The following is a 17,167-nucleotide window of genomic DNA, read 5'->3' as shown; positions in this document are numbered from 1 at the left end:
AAACCCCTACAACTCATCCAGAACGCCGCAGCCCGTCTGGTGTTCAACCTTCCCAAGTTCTCTCACGTCACCCCGCTCCTCCGCTCTCTCCACTGGCTTCCAGTTGAAGCTCGCATCCGCTACAAGACCATGGTGCTCGCCTACGGAGCTGTGAGGGGAACGGCACCTCAGTACCTCCAGGCTCTGATCAGGCCCTACACCCAAACAAGGGCACTGCGTTCATCCACCTCTGGCCTGCTTGCCTCCCTACCACTGAGGAAGTACAGTTCCCGCTCAGCCCAGTCAAAACTGTTCGCTGCTCTGGCCCCCCAATGGTGGAACAAACTCCCTCACGACGCCAGGACAGCGGAGTCAATCACCACCTTCCGGAGACACCTGAAACCCCATCTCTTCAAGGAATACCTAGGATAGGGTAAGTAAGGGTAAGTAATCCTTCTCACCCCCCTTCTCCCCCCAACAAGATTTAGATGCAAGTGGCTGTTCCACTGGTTGTCATAAGGTGTATGCACCAATTTGTAAGTCGCTCTGGATAAGAGCGTCTGCTAAATGACTTAAATGTAAATGTAAATATGTATATACTGTACTCGATACCATCTACTGTATCTTGCCTATGCTGCTCTGTACCATCACTCATTCATATATCTTTATGTACATATTCTTTATCCCCTTACACTGTGTATAAGACAGTAGTTTTGGAATTGTTAGTTAGATTACTTGTTGGTTATTACTGCATTGTCGGAACTAGAAGCACAAGCATTTCGCTACACTCGCATTAACATCTGCTAACCATGTGTATGTGACAAATAAAATTTGATTGGATTTGATTAGATTTTTATTGTTAGTACTGTAATATTCTATAGTAAGTGGTGTAGTATTTTTTATGTGGGCTACGAGGGCAATTCGTGTTAAATTATTTATAATCTGAGACACTCAACTGCTATTATCCCAACTGTTTAACTGAAATTAATATTTGATTGGTCCTTCTAGGCCCTCTCACCTGCCCTTACACTATTGGTCTGTTCATTGAAGAGAGTAATTGATTAAGGGGCCAGGATGGCTGTGGCCAAAAAAGGAGACTATCAATTATTAATTATCATTCATAGATTAGGCTGACACAATGTGTGAACTGTTTAAGGAAGGCGTTGAGAGTGGAAGTGGTTTTGGCGCTAGTGCTCTGACCACTCGGCCTAATGATAGAACCTTAATTCTAGGTCTTCTGAGACACACACAAGTGTGTGAACACACACACGTGCACACACACACAAAGACACACGTTTGCACATATACACATTAAAACAATGTATTTCACCTTTATTTAACCAGATAGGCTAGTTGAGAACACGTTCTCATTTACAACTGCGACCTGGCCAAGATAAAGCAAAGCAGTGTGACACAAACATATGGGCTATTTACAGATGGGCTATTTACAGGTGCATTGAGCTGTGAGCTGCTCTGGCAGCTGGTGCTTAAAGTTAGTGAGGGAGATATGAGTCTCCAGCTTAATTGATTTTTGCAATTCGTTCCAGTCATTGAAAGCAGAGAACCAGAAGGAAAGGCAGCCGTAGGAGGAATTGGCTTTTGGGTGACCTGTGAAATATACCTGCTGGAGCACGTGCTACGGGTGGGTGCTGCTATGGTGACCAGTGACCTGCGATAAGGCTGGGCTTTATCTAGCAAATACTTATAGATCATCTGGAGCCAGTTGGTTTGGCAACGAATATGAAGCGAGTGCCGGCCAACGAGAGCATACAGGTCGGAGTGGTGTTTAGTCGGCTTTGGTGACAAAACGGATGACAGTGTGATAGACTACATTTGCTGAGTAGAGTGTTGGAGGCTATTTTGTAAATGACATCGCCGAAGTCATGGATCAGCAGGATAGTCCGTTTTACGAGGGTATGCTGAGTGAAGGATGCTTTCTTGCGAAATAGGAAGCTGATTCTAGATTTAATTTTGGATTGGAGAAGCTTAATGTGACTATGGAAGGAGAGGTTACTGTCTAACCAGACACCTAGGTATTTGTGGTTTTCCACATATTCTATTAATGTAAAAAATGTCTGATATTTAAATAACGTGTCATAGAATACGTGACTTTTAAAGGAGGAACCACTGTAGAACAGCACATGAATAGAACACATACATTAGTTATGAGAAAAGCACATATATAATATTTCCATCACATTCCATCCTCTTAGAGTTTAATGTAAGTATTTAAATTTTAGCTTCAATATCAAAATATTCTAAACTCCTATTACAGTGTGGGAAATCAACACAGAAAAAAATAATCTTCATCTTTTCAAACCCTTCAATCTGGGTTTTACAATCCAATTAGTATGGTAATACTATAATCACAATAAATGTTATACTTATATTAATGGGATTGAGTATAAAAAGTACACACACATAGACAAGGGATCTGTAGATTCAGAGGTGAATAAATCTCTCAATGTTGACCATTGTTTCCTTATCTCTTACCACAATCGTGTTGGATTGAGCTATGTTTTTCACTAACTGTCCCTGGGACATCAACTTAGTCACAATATAAAGCCCTGTTTTTCAATGATTACTCATCGTTTGTATCTACAGGGGAAATGGGAGCTCATCCAGAGTTGGCAGCTCATTAGTTTCACCATCCTCTGGAGGAGCAGAAAATATGATTGCTGCTGAAATCTTATCAGCCAGAGATGCACAGATAACCTTACAGCATGCTAATAAAATGTCACAGGGAAGAGAGAGAGAACACATGTTATAACAGTTTCACATCAACCTTGATACGTATGAGATTGGGGCAAGGTTAGCCCACGCTACAATCTAGTGGCTCTCCTCACATTTTAGGGCACAGCTATGTCTCTTGAAGCCTCGCCTTTCGAAATCATAATTAGAACTATTGATAAATTATCCAACCCAAATTTAGAATGATAGTCATTAGTGTTTCACATTGGTTATATCACTTTAATTTAAGACCCTCAACTTCGCACACACCGATACTTGCAGAATGTACATTTATATTTAACCTATTTTTCTAGCATTAACTTTTCTCATTATGGCCCCCATTTGTATTTGTGGTAATGACAGATTGGTATATCAATATATTCTTAGTCTAAATTACTATACATTCCTCAGTGTGCAGACCTCCACAATCAACCTGATACCCCAAATAAGCAATTTTGGATAAGCTAAATCAATTACAGGTTCGGTTGGCCACCCCCCTCCTTCAAGACACTCATTCTTCTGGTGTTTGTTCATGTTCATCTTCAGATGTTCATCCGGCTAATGGTACATCTTCAATGTGAATGGCCCTTGATAATGACACTCACCTGAGCCGCCACTGACCTTTACAGTCCATATCGCTCCCCATGCTCACTCCACATGGACTCATGTCGCACTCCCAAGAGAAAAGGCATGAAAGAAAAGGCAGTTGACAGCTTCGACTGGATGATGTGTACAGGCTGCTGACTCGGACCAAATTGAATGCCATTTTTGCCATTACTTCAGCCGGTGAGGGGTGATTGAGGTTCACACTGTTCTTGGTCAAATTGTCTAAACACCATCTGTGGTCACCCTTCACCATAACCTCGAGAGAAGACAGACCAGAACAGTTTAGTTTAGGGCATTTCTAATTCAGGAAATCCAGACAAATGATTTACTGTATGACAAATTATTACTATTTCCTGATTGTTAATACAGATTTCTAAAACAAATGGCAAAGAGAACTACAACACACATTTGAAACCATTTTTTCCCCACATATTGGCTTATGCTGCACTATCATCTTGGCAATCTCACTGCAGAGTTACAGGTTAGCGAGTCAGAGGGCTAATCCTTAGGGAGAAATCCTGACCATCCAATCTGTTAAGAGTTTTACTGAATCAAGACAAAAACAACGAAAAGAAAAGAAGAGAAACAACAACAGCAATACACTTCTTCATATAAAACTAGAGGAAAAACTAGAGGAAAAACTTCAATCCATTTGGGGTAACTGTCAACCACTAAAAACATATTTTTTCCCCTTTTACATGCAGGCATGTGAAGAAGACCAATTTGCATATTTACCAAAGGGCCCCAGGGGACTGGTAATGCCCCTTTGTACACATGACTCACAGTGATTCATGCATCCCAAAAAACAACAACACTGCCTGTTAAAAAATAAATAATAACGAATCAAATTAGAATTATAACTCTTAATAACTCCATAAGGTAATAATTGTATCCTTTAAGGGTAAGTCAAGTCCCGTACAATACTTTAACCATATCATACCTAAAATGATTTATAAAGGAACCTCTCTGAACTTTTCTCAGGATACTTTTTACACCACTTACATACATGTGGGTATGCAAGTTGTATATGATTATTATTGTTCTATTCTAACTTCATCAGATCATCATAATAACCCATTATACTCAATATCATGTTGCTTTATCTCTAGTAGTCCCTTTTATACATTTGTGTTACATCACAAATTCCTCCTTTAGCCTATTCATACAAGGGTTTGGATATTTACACTAGTTGCTCTATTTAACAGCATACTCGGGAATAATACTCTCTTCTTCCATATCTTGACATACATAACAATGTTATACGTCAAACTCCATGTTATCCTCATGTAATCACAAATAATAAATCATGTTACCCTCAGAGATGTTATGTTATCCTTGTTACTAATCGAGACATCCCCTGAGACATGTTATCTCGAATGACATTTCTGACATGTTATCCTCTACTTGTAGATAACATTAATAACGTTACAGATCGGCTCACACAGAACTGGAAAAGTCAGCTCAAATTCACTCCATATTCAAACTGGAGCAAGTCCTTTGGCTGCTCTCATTCACTTAATACTTAATACTAGCTATTTTTCAATCTTATTCTTCAATTTTCAATCAGCTTTTTATCCATATTTCAATGTTGTTATCCAAATTTCAATCCGCTTAATATCCAAATGTCAATCTTAATAATACTAATTTCCATTCATTTATTATCAACATTTCAATTATTTGTGTTATTGCTTAATTAATATGTCATATCTCACAATCACCCAACTTTCAAATCCATATTCACTTTGTAGTATTACCAAACACACTCGGTAATCTCCCTTATTACCCATGTGCATCTTCAACGATTCTCTTGTTGTTACTTGCTATGCACCATATGTATTGCCAATGGTTCTCTTGCCACTACCTCAAGTTATTTTATAGTACCTTTAGACGTCAGCTTTTCTGATGACTGCCTTGCCTGGTTCACCAACTACTTTGCAGACAGAGTTCAGAGTGCAGAGTGCAGTTCGGAGGGCATGCTGTCCGGTGCTCTGGCAGTCTCTATGGGGGTGCCACAGGGTTCAATTATCGGGCCGACTCTTTTCTCTGTATATATCAATGATGTTGCTCTTGCTGCCGGCGATTCCCTGATCCACCTCTACGCAGATGACACCATTCTGTATACTTCCGGCCCGTCCTTGGACACTGTGCTATCTAACCTCCAAACGAGCTTCAATGCCATACAATACTCCTTCCGTGGCCTCCAACTGCTCTTAAACACTAGTAAAACGAAATGCATACTTTTCAACCGTTCGCTGCCTGCACCCGCACGCCCGACTAGCATCACCACCCTGGATGGTTCCGACCTAGAATATGTAGACATCTATAAGTACCTAGGTGTCTGGCTAGACTGTAAACTCTCCCTCCAGACTCATATCAAACATCTCCAATCTAAAATCAAATCTAGAGTCGGCTTTCTATTCCGCAACAAGGCCTCCTTCACTCACCCCGCCAAACGTACCCTAGTAAAACTGACTATCCTTCCGATCCTCGACTTCGGCGATGTCATCTACAAAATAGCTTCCAATAATCTACTCATTAAACTGGATGAAGTTTATCACAGTGTCATCCGTTTTGTTACTAAAGCACCTTATACCACCCACCACTGCGACCTGTATGCTCAAGTCGGCTGGCCCTCGCTACATATTCGTCGCCAGACCCACTGGCTCCAGGTCATCTACAAGTCCATGCTAGGTAAAGCTCCGCCTTATCTCAGTTCACTGTTCACGATGGCAAGACCCACCCGTAGCATGTGCTCCAGCAGGTGTAGCTCACTGATCATCCCTAAAGCCAACACCTTATTTGGCCACCTTTCATTCCAGTTCTCTGCTGCCTGTGACTGGAACGAATTGCAAAAATTGCTGAAGTTGTAGACTTTTATCTCCCTCACCAAATTCAAACATCTGCTATCTGAGCAGCTAACCGATCGCTGCAGCTGTACATAGTCTATCGGTAAATAGCCCACCCAATTTTACCTACCTCATCCTCATACTGTTTATATTTATTTACTTTTCTGCTCTTTTGCACACCAATATCTCTACCTGTACATGACCATCTGATCATTTATCACTCCAGTGTTAATCTGCAAAATTGTAATTATTCGCCTACGTCCTCATGCCTTTTGCACAAAATGTATATAGACTCTCTTTTTTTCTACTGTGTTATTGACTTGTTAATTGTTTACTCCATGTGTAACTCTGTGTTGTTGTCTGTTCACACTGCTATACTTTATCTTGGCCAGGTCGCAGTTGCAAATGAGAACTTGGTCTCAACTAGCCTACCTGGTTAAATAAATAAAGGTGAAAAAAAAATAAAAATAATAATATTTCTTATAAATGCCTACAGACAGTGGTACCTTTACGCCCTCTGTCTAGTTTTCTCATAAAACTAGTATATAGTCTTCTCTCTGTAAGACTATGGGTACCTTTTTATGCGTTACTCACCTTGATTTTTTTTTCGATTTATTTAAAATTTACTGCAGATTCATTTAACTTATTTTGGTATAGGGGACGGTTGTGTCCCACTTGGGCAAAAAACAGGGAAAATGCAGCGCGGCAAATTCAAATAAATGATATAAAAATCAAACGTTCATTAAATCACACATGTAAGATACTCAATTAAAGCTACACTCGTTGTGAATCCAGCCAATGTGTCAGATTTTAAAACGAAAGCATAAACGAAAGCATAAAAAGTTATTATCTGATGATAGCACAGCAGTAAACAAAGAGGGTAGCATATTTCAACCCTGCAGGCGTTACACAAAACAGAGAAATAAAATATAAAAGATGCCTTACCTTTGACGAGATTCTTTTGTTGGCACTCCAATATGTCCCATAAACATCACAATTGGTCCTTTTGTTCGATTAATTCCATCCATATATATCCAAAACGTCAATTTATTTGACGCTTTGATCCAGAAAAAAACAGCTTCCAAAATGTCCAATGTCACTACAAAATATTTTAAAAGTTGCCTAAAAACTTTGCCAAAATATTTAAAACTACTTTTGTAATACAACTTTAGGTATTTTGAAACGTTAATAATCGATCAGATTGAATACGGGTCTATCTGTTTTCAATAGAGGACGAGAGAAAACTAACGCTACTTTTCATGTATTGGCCAACTCTCAACAGTGTTACTCAGTTCCTAGATGGCATACTTCTTCATTGCACAAATGAATAACCTCAACCAAATTCCAAAGGCTGGTGACATCCAGTGGAAGCGGTAGGAACTGAAAACACCTTCCTAAGAAGTATAATTTGCCAATGAGATTTCAGTGAACAGACAGAGACCAAAAAAAACAACAATCTGAACGGTTAGTCCTCTGGGTTTTGCCTCCTATATAAGTTCTGTTTTACTCACAGACATGATTCAAACAGTTTTAGAAACTTCAGAGTATTTTCTATCCAAATCTACTAACAATATGCTTATCTTATATTCCTGGCATGAGTAGCAGGAAGTTGAAATTGGGCATGCTATTTATCCAAAAGTGAAAATGCTGCCCCCTATACCTTAAGAAGTTAAATTGACTTCTCAACTGCCGTCTCTCAGTTGTTCGCAGATGAAGTGTCTCTTCCTGGGCAGCTCACTGTAAGGGTAATCATAATGCAAGATCCAGGCTGAATCACATCTGGCCATGATTGGGTGTCCCATAGGGCGGCGCACAATTGGCCCAGCATCGTCCGGGTCTGGCCGGGGTAGGCCATCATTGTAAATAAGAATTTGTTCTAACTGACTTGCCTAGTTAAATAAAGGTTAAATTAAACAATATTTTAAAAAGGGTCTGGTCTGGTTGGGTCGTCGTTGTGATTTGTTCAGATAGGAATTTCATTCACGCTTCTTAAAATGCGCCACCGGTTTTCCTCGCAGATCACCATTGGAAAGCTTCGCAGGCAGAATCAATCATCCTGTTTGTTGATGCCAAATAGTTGTTGAAATTCTTACACAGGGAACCTCAAAGTCTATTTTAAATTAATCATCCTTTTTTAACAGCATGCTGGAGAGGTTCCAACCAACTCAATGAGCATAGTACACATGCCAATCAGGAGATCTGCTGGGGCAGTCCCAGCAGTTGTCTTATATACAGCTACACAGACAAGTTAGAGTTGCATGTTTCATTCATGTGACCGACCAATACTGGTTCAATACATGTGACAGACCAATTCCTCACGAGGCTTCTTCTCTCTAAGCTGAGTCCTTGAAACTGAGATATATTTTGTTCTCTAAACAAGGTCTGTGCATACTGCCAAATTACAGATACTGATAAGTGAATATTCGTTCAATCAATCACTTGCATGAACACAGAAATTGGTTACTAGAACAACACATGAATAGAACACATAAATTAGTTAAAAGAAAAGCAAATGTATAACATTTCCATCAGACTCTTACAGCCAGTCCAGATTGTGTTATGAAGGATAGGCTGTCATTCAGCCAGGTAGGCAATTGATTGGGCACTCCATCGCCCATCTGAAGGCTGAGGTCTCAGGAAAGCTTGTCACCAACTCTACTCACTGACTGCATCCCAAATAGGGACCTATTCCCAATGGGCTCTGGTCAAAAGTAGTGCACTATATAGAAAGTAGAGTGCTATTTGGGACACATAAACTAGAATTCCTGTACTGACTAGATAAAGAGGAATGAGGAAAAATACAATTCTTGTGTTATATATTATAGAGGGGGGGAGGAACGGAGTGAGAGGATGGAGAGAGAGGGGTGGAGAGAGAGAGAAAAAGAGGTAAATAGAGGGAATAATGCTGTATCTCCGGAAAACACAGAGAGAGAGAGAGAGAGAGAGAGAGAGAGAGAGAGAGAGAGAGAGAGAGAGAACCCCCCGATCAACTATAATCAGGAGAAGTTTTCCTCTGTTTGACGTTGTCTTGATTAAATCTCCCATTTTAAGAAGGCCCTTGTGGCATTGTGATATGGAGATACAGAGCTAAATGAAAGGTTGCCATTTATCAGCTCTGATTCTGATATTGAATCTGGCAAAGCTTGACCCTCAGCTGCACCATTTTGCTCTGCTTCTCCTTCCTTCCCTCCCTCCCTCTCTCTCTCTCTGGAGGATGCGGGAAGTATAGGAGAGATATCAGGGCCTTGATGAATTTGGCACATGGCAGACTCCCACTGCAATCCACTGACTGATAGAGAGAACTGATAAGTGAATTGGTTTCCAGAGAGAGAGAGAGAGAGAGAGAGAGAGAGAGAGAGAGAGAGAGAGAGAGAGAGAGAGAGAGAGAGAGAGAGAGAGAACGATATTTCCGCCTGTAGCTTCCAGTCAGCAAGTTAAGGATCATGTGATGCTGCTTTCTGTTTTCATCCTGTCTAGTTAGTGTGGTCCATAGGGTCTGATCCAAGATAACACTCAAGTGAGATGAGTGCATTTATCTTCCTGCAGATGAGCAGGTGTGGCTGGCCTGCATCCAGTTTAGCATTAAACAGAGGACAAAACGTAGCTTACTCCAGCACTACTACTAGACCAGTGTTCAACAAGTCAAGATCACTTTCTAAGTCATAATTCAAGCTGAGATCTACTGCTCAGATATTTTTTAAACATAAGCATATAACACAGTTCAAAACAGTTCTGTAGCAGTGCAGTTTGTGCAGCTGTCTATAGGCCCAATACATTATCACTGCATTTTGGATATGCTTGAATTGACCTGCCAATGTTGTTCTTCTCAGACCATTTTGAAATTATATTTTAAAAAATGTATGTATGTCATCACACTGGTAATAGAGCAGTTGTTATATTACTTGTGAGGCACAGCTGAGTGAGCAGAATAATCTATTTTTAAGGATTTGTATTACTATTTTTTATTTATTTTTGGGGGATCAGCTTTAATATTGCAAATAGATTGTGACTTCGATCAATGTAATTGTCTGCATCATTTCCAATGTGTCATTGATGTACACCGTTGAAGTTGGATGTTTACATACACCTTAGCCAGATACATTTAAACTCAGTTTTTCACAATTCCTGACATTTAATCCCAGTAAAAAATCCCTGTTTTAGGTCAGTCAGGATCACCACTTCATTTTAAGAATGTGAAATGTCGGAATAATAGTAGAGAATTATATTTTTTCAGCTTTTATTTCTTTCATCACATTCCGAGTGGGTCAGAGGTTTACATACACTCAATTAGTACTTGGAAGCATTGCCTTTAAATTGTTTAACTGGGTTAAATGTTTTGGGAAGCATTCCAAAAGCAACACACAATAAGTTGGGGGAATTTTGGCCCATTCCTCCTGACACAGCTGGTGTAACTGAGTCACGTTTGTAGGCCTCCTTGCTCGCACACATTTTTTCCGTTCTGCCCACACATTTTCAATAGGATTGAGGTCAGGGCCACTCTTTGTGATGGCCACTCCAATACCTTGACTTTGTTGTCCTTAAACTATTTTGCCACAACTTTGGAAGTATGCTTGGGGTCATTGTCCATTTGGAAGACCCATTTGCAACCAAGCTTTAACTTCCTGACTGATGTCTTAAGATGTTGCTTCAAAATATCAACGCAATTTTTCTACCTCATGAAGCCATCTATTTTGTGAAGTGCACCAGTCCCTCATTCAGCAAAGCACCTCCACAACATGATGCTGCCACCCCCACAACATGATGCTGCCACCCCCACAACATGATGCTGCCACCCCGTGCTTCACGGTTGGGATGATGTTCTTCAGCTTGCAAGCATCCCCCTTTTTCCTTCAAACATAAAAATGGTCATTATAGCCAAACAGTTCTATTTTTGTTTCATCAGACCAGAAGACATTTCTCCAAAAAGTATGATCTTTGTTCCCGTGTGCAGTTGCAAACTTTTGCAATTATGTTAGCACAGGTGAAAACTGTGTCCTGATTAAAGAAGCAATACAACTGGCATTCTTTAGACAAGTTGAGTTGCTGGAACGTCAGTATTTCTGGGTACAATTATAGGCTCAAAATGACCAGAAACAAAGACATTTCTCCTGAAACTCGGCAGTCTATTCCTGTTCTGAGAAATGAAGGATATTCCATACGAGAAATTGCCAATAAACTGAAGTTCAACACACCATGCCATAATGACAAAATGAAAACTGTTTTTTAGCAGTGTTTGCTAATTATTTAAAAATAAAAACGTAAGGACTGTCACGTTCTGACCATAGTTATTTTGTGTTTTCCTTGTTTTAGTATTGGTCAGGACGTGAGCTGGATGGGCATTCTATGTTGTGTGTCTAGTTTGTCCGTTTCTATGTATGGCCTGATATAGTTCTCAATCAGAGGCAGGTGTTAGTCATTGTCTCTGATTGGGAACCATATTGAGGTAGCTTGTTTTGTGTTGGGGTTTGTGGGTGGTTGTTTCCTGTCTTTGTGTTCTCTGCACCAGATAGGACTGTTTTGGGTTTTGCCACATTTGTTATTTTGTATTAGTGTAGTGTTCACGTTATCGTCTTTTATTAAACATGTTGAACATGAACTACGTTGCACTTTGACCCTCCTCTCCTTCGACCGGAAGAAAACCGTTACAAGTACCTTATTTACATACATATTTAGACCCTTTGCTGTGAGAATCTAAATTAAGCTCAGGGTATCCTGTTTCCATTGATCATTCTTGACATGTTTCTACATCTTGTTTGGAGATCCCCTTTGTATATTAAATTGATTGGACATGATTTGGAAAGGCATACACCCGTCTGTATAAGGTCCCACAGTTAACAGTATAAGTCAAGCAAAAACCAAGCCACGCGGGAAAATAAATTGTCCGCATGGCTCTGAGACACTGTCGAGGCACAGATCTGGGGAAGGGTGCCAAAAAGCATTTCAAGGTAACCAAGAACACTGTGGCCTCCATCAATCGTAACTGAATGAAGTTTGGAAGCACCAAGACTCTTCCAAGAGCTGGCCGCCCGGACAAACTAAGCAAACGGGGGAGATGGGCATTGGACCAAGAGCACGATGGTCACTCTGACAAGCTCCAGAGTTCCTCTGTGGAGATGGGAGAACCTTCCAGAAGGACAGCCATCTATGCAGTACTCCACCAATCAGGCCTTTATGGTAGAGTGACCAGACGGAAGCCGCACCTCAATAAAAGACACATGACAGCCCACTTGGAGTTTGCCAAAAGGCACCTAAAGGAATCTCAAACCATGAGAAACAAGATTCTCTGGTCTGATGAAACCAAGATTGAAACCTTTATCCTGAATGCCAAGCATCACATCTTTGGGAAACCTAGCACCATCTCTACAGTAAAGCATAGTGGTGGCAGCATCATGCTGTAGGGATGTTTTCAGTAGCAGGGACTGGGAGAATAGTCAGGATCGAGGGAAAATTTTATGGAGCAAAGTACAGAGTGATCCTTGATAAAAATCTGTTCAAGAGTGCTCAATACCTCAGACTGGGGCAAAGGTTCACCTTCCAACAGGACAATGATCCTAAGCAAACAGCCAAGACAACGCAAGAGTGGCTTCGGGCAACACTCCCCATCCAACATTACACAGCTTGAGAGGATCTGCAGAGAAGAATGGGAGAAACTCCCCAAAAACCGGTGCGCCAAGCTTGTATCATCATATGCAAGAAGAGTCTAGGCTGTAATCGCTGCCAAAGGTGCTTCAACAGAGTACGGAGTAAATTGGCTTAATATTTATCTAAAACATTTGCAAAGATTTCTAAAAACTTTTTTTTGCATTCTCATTATTGGTTATTATATGTAGATTGTCAATTGTTGAAGTGTGGAAAAAGTTAAGGGGTCTGAATACTTTCCAAATGCCAGTTGGGACAAGCTAAGTGTTGCCACTGTTTCTGGTCATAGTCAAAAACATCTTCCCCTCTTCTCCTCTTGCCCTCTTCTCCTCTTCCCCACTTCCCCCCTTCCCCCTCTTCTCCTTTTCACGTATTCTCCTCTACCATCATAGACAGTCCTAGCTGCAAAGTTCAAATTGTCTTTATTTGATAATTTTCATGAAAAAAAGTAAGATTGTTGGTCTTAGTTTAAGGTTAGGGTTAGGCATTAAGGCTGTGCCAGCTAGTGACCACTCTGCAGAGCTGCCTCCAGTATGAGATTCATGACGAAAAACGCTAAACTTTGTCCATTGTCAACATCAGTTTGGACTCAACTCTTTCTCACAAGTCTGACTCCTTTCTCACTAATCTGGTTCCTGGACACAGGGGCCAGACTTGTTACCCAGGGTGCCTTTGCAGTCGCAAGTGTTCGCCAGAAATGGTTCTGTGATCTCACAGTGTTTCCAATCTCTCTCTCTCTCTCTCTCTCTCTCTCTCTCTCTCTCTCTCTCTCTCTCTCTCTCTCTCAACCAGCATGCTTTTTAAGTCCCTGTCATTGCTCTCTGTCTGCTTCTTGATATGTCTGTCTGTCTGTCTGTCTGTCTGAATGTCTGTTGTGCAGCAGGGTCAGATTAGATGGGAGGGACGGAGGAATTGAACATAAAGACTTTAATATGCCTCCGCTGGCTCGCTCTCCCTCTCTCTCTCTCTCTCTCTCTCTCTCTCTCTCTCTCTCTCTCTCTCTCTCTCTCTGCCTCTCTTCCATGGCTAAACACCATGACAGGTAAGATAGCAGTCAGTCATTCTGTTTGTTCTGAATTCTGTACTCTGGTTTTCTGCTCGCTGGCTGGCATTGTTTGTTTTCAGTTGGTGACATGGTGTGGTGTTAGTATGCCTCAGCAGCAGAACAGCAGCGAGGTAGAAAAAGTGAGTGTGCTAGGTGTTGTTTTGCATTGCACTACTGAGGTACTGTATTTCAGGCGGTGTGTGTGTTCTCTTCAGGCGGTGTGTGTGTTCTCTTCAGGCGGTGTGTGTGTTCTCTTCAGGCGGTGTGTGTGTTCTCTTCAGGCGGTCTGTGTTCTCTCAGGCGGTGTGTGTTCTCTTCAGGCAGTGTGTTCTCTTCAGGCATTGTGTGTTCTCTTCAGGCAGTGTGTTCCAGCAGGTTTTCCGACCGTGGCCACCAACTTCTACTTGTCCCAGGAGAGATGTCTCGTCGTGTCAGCCCCTTGGACCTGGACATTACCAGCAAGTACAAAACTTTGGGAGGGAAGGCCCAACTGCGCTGTTCTCTTCAGGCAGTGTGTGTTTTCTTCAGGCAGTGTGTGTTCTCTTCAGGATGTGTTTGTGTGTGGTCTCTTCAGATTGTGTGTGTGTGTGGTCTCGTCAGGTTGTGTGTGTGTGTGTGTGTTCACTTAATACTGACTGGGGTTGGATCCCAGCGTGTTATCCCACTGTTATGATGATATACTAATACTTACTCCTTATCATTCTACCTTGCCTGCAGTTTCCCTAAAGTCCAATTTATACCCTACGGAGACAGACCCTGTGGAGCGCAGTGCAGTGTTGCAAGGCTGTTTTTCAACGTACTCCCATGCCACATGAAAATTGTAACGCACTGTATCATTCCTTGCTTATTTCTGTGGGCAGTGTTGTGTAGGCTCTGAAGCTCTCTTGGTTCCTTCATCTGATCTGTAGGCTATGCATCAAAGTCGCCTATTTTGCATTTATAAGCAAACATTAGACCAAACATAGTAGCCTTATTAAATTCCCACAAAATGTATTTTGTTTAGAAGTAGGTACTGTTACGTATACGCCTGGAGTCAGAAAGCAGGTGCAGAAGGTGAGTTTAATAAGAAATAGATACAAAATAACGAACATGGGAAGCGTACTGAATGTGCAAGACAATCAATAACACCTTAGAACTGATTAATACAGAGGGCTAAATAAAGGGGAAGTAATCAGGGAAGTGATGAAGTCCAGGGGTCCTAATGAAGATGCGCAGGGGTGGGTGATGAAGGTTGCCAGGTGTGTGTAATGATGTGTTGCCAGGACATGTGGTTAGTAAACCAGTGACATCGAGCGGTGGAGTGAGATTAGACATGACAGTATCACCCCTGATGCATGGCTCCAGACGCAGGGTGATGCCAGCCAGGGGACGGCCCTGAGTGTGAGGGGCAGGCTAGTGCGGACTGTAAAGGTGGAAATCTCGGATGATGTTAAGATCTAGAATGTCATCCATCTGAACCCAATCCCACTCCTCTGGGCCGTACCACTCCCAGTTCACCAGGTACTGTAGCCAATCCCCACAGCGTTGGGAGTCCAGGAGGGATTTATAGGCATAGGTGGGCCTCCCTCGATGTCCAGGGGTGGTGGAGTGGGGAAACATGAAAAGAGGGTGAGATCCGGTGGTCAGTGGGGAGCTGTGAATGGTATGTTACCTCATTGACCCTCCAAAGGCCCCACAAACCGGGGAATCAGCTTCTGGCATGGCGGGAGGAGCGGGAGGTTCCTGGTGGAGAGCCAGAAGCAATCACCAGGATGGAACACGGGAGCTTCACTGCCGTGGCGGTCCACCTTCTCCTTCTGTCGGCGGACGGCGTGAAGGATCCTGGCCCACTCCCCCTGTCAGTCCTGACATTGACTCCTAAGGAACCTCCCCAGCTCCTGGTTCATCCTCTCTACCTGCTTGTTGGACTGAGGCCGGTACCTGGAAGAGAGGCAGACCGTGACCCCCAGCTTCTCCATGAATGCTCTCTAGACCCGTGTCGTGTATGGGTGGCCACGGTCGGGAGACCTGTTGGAACAGTGCCTAAGCGACCTGGAGAGCGATGAAATCAATGGATAGTTGAGACCAAGTTCGCTGAGGCACTGGAAGGGAAAGGAGTTTCCCTGCTGGAGCGTGGAGATTTGGACTGGGTACATATGGAACATGAATTGACAGTGGGCGATGTCCTGTGCGAAAGTGGGCCACCAGTACTTCTCGGAGAGGGATTGGCTGGTGCAGGTAATACCTGGTTGTCCAGCGGCAAGGGATGGTGTGCCCAGGTCAAAAGCCGATCTGTCACCCTCGTGGGAATGTAGATGCGTTCTGGAGGGCAGGTAGCAGGAGCAGGGACCGTCTCCAGAGCTTGGCAGATGTCCACATCTACAGTACATCCCAAAACATGGGGCCAATGATACGGGAGGACCAGCTGATGGACTGGTGGGCACTCACAGGACTCTCATCCAGCGTGGAACCATCGGGTAAGGGGCAGAAGGTCTTCCAACATCCTGGTCCAAAGGCGGTGATTTTCATGATCGACCATGAGATAGTGTGTTATGATGTTGGAGCCACGGGAGACCAATGATTAACTAGTGTACGGGTGTGGTGGTAATGAAGAATGGAAGACTTTCCTGGTGCATGGGTCCCACAGTGAGGGTGAGTGGTGCATGGATGTGTGTAATTGTGCCGGATCCCAAAGGTTGCGTATCTAGGGCTTGTACAGGAAAAGGAGAGGAGAGCAGGTATGAGGTATAGTTCAGGTAGGAGGCGATGGCCTGGTCAATGAATTTCCCCCCGGCACCAGAGTCCACTAGAGCTGAGGAGACAACACTTGAAGTACAGCCAGTCAGTGAAATAGGAACCATAAAGGGTTTGGCAGAAAACAATGATAATGGAATACTCACACCTACCCTGGGGGATGGAAGGTCACCCCTCTGCTCTAGTGGACCCCGGATTAGAGCACACTGTACACCACTGAACCTGATGCCCCTCCTGGCTGCAATAGGAACAGAGCTCCAGCTGTCTCCGGCAACACTGCTCTACCGTGGAGAGGTGTGTGGCCCCTACCTCCATGGGTTCAGGCTCTGCATCAGGACAGCCAAAGGAGGGAGGTGAGGTCGACACCAGCGCACCAGCGCTTCCGGTGCAAACCAGCGCACTGTGGAATAGAGTCTCATTCCAGGATCATTCCATCTGCTGGAGGCTGCCACAGTGCAAAAGGTGAGTGTGTACACCGCAGCGGTCTCGGCACCCTGACAGAGCTGGAAAGTATGCTCCCCTCCCTCTCTGCCCTCTGAAGGATGGTCGAAGACTGTCCTGTACAGAGTCATGAACCTCTCATACAAAC

General features: G+C 42.9%; 2 protein-coding genes across 3 annotated transcripts in view; both read left to right on the top strand.

Moving 5' to 3' along the window:
* LOC118370908 (protein sidekick-2-like) overlaps window positions 1-17,167 on the top strand; it is a 668,753-nt gene that overhangs the window by 262,827 nt on the left and 388,759 nt on the right. The window lies entirely within an intron of this gene.
* LOC127909544 (uncharacterized) overlaps window positions 1-17,167 on the top strand; it is a 347,658-nt gene that overhangs the window by 165,154 nt on the left and 165,337 nt on the right. The gene's annotated exons all lie outside the window — the stretch shown is intronic.

This window comes from Oncorhynchus keta, chromosome 2 (assembly GCF_023373465.1).
Source record: "Oncorhynchus keta strain PuntledgeMale-10-30-2019 chromosome 2, Oket_V2, whole genome shotgun sequence".
In the NCBI taxonomy this organism is placed as follows: domain Eukaryota; kingdom Metazoa; phylum Chordata; class Actinopteri; order Salmoniformes; family Salmonidae; genus Oncorhynchus; species Oncorhynchus keta.
The sequence above is the reverse complement of the archived record's forward strand: the minus strand, read 5'-3'. Positions and strand labels throughout refer to the sequence as shown.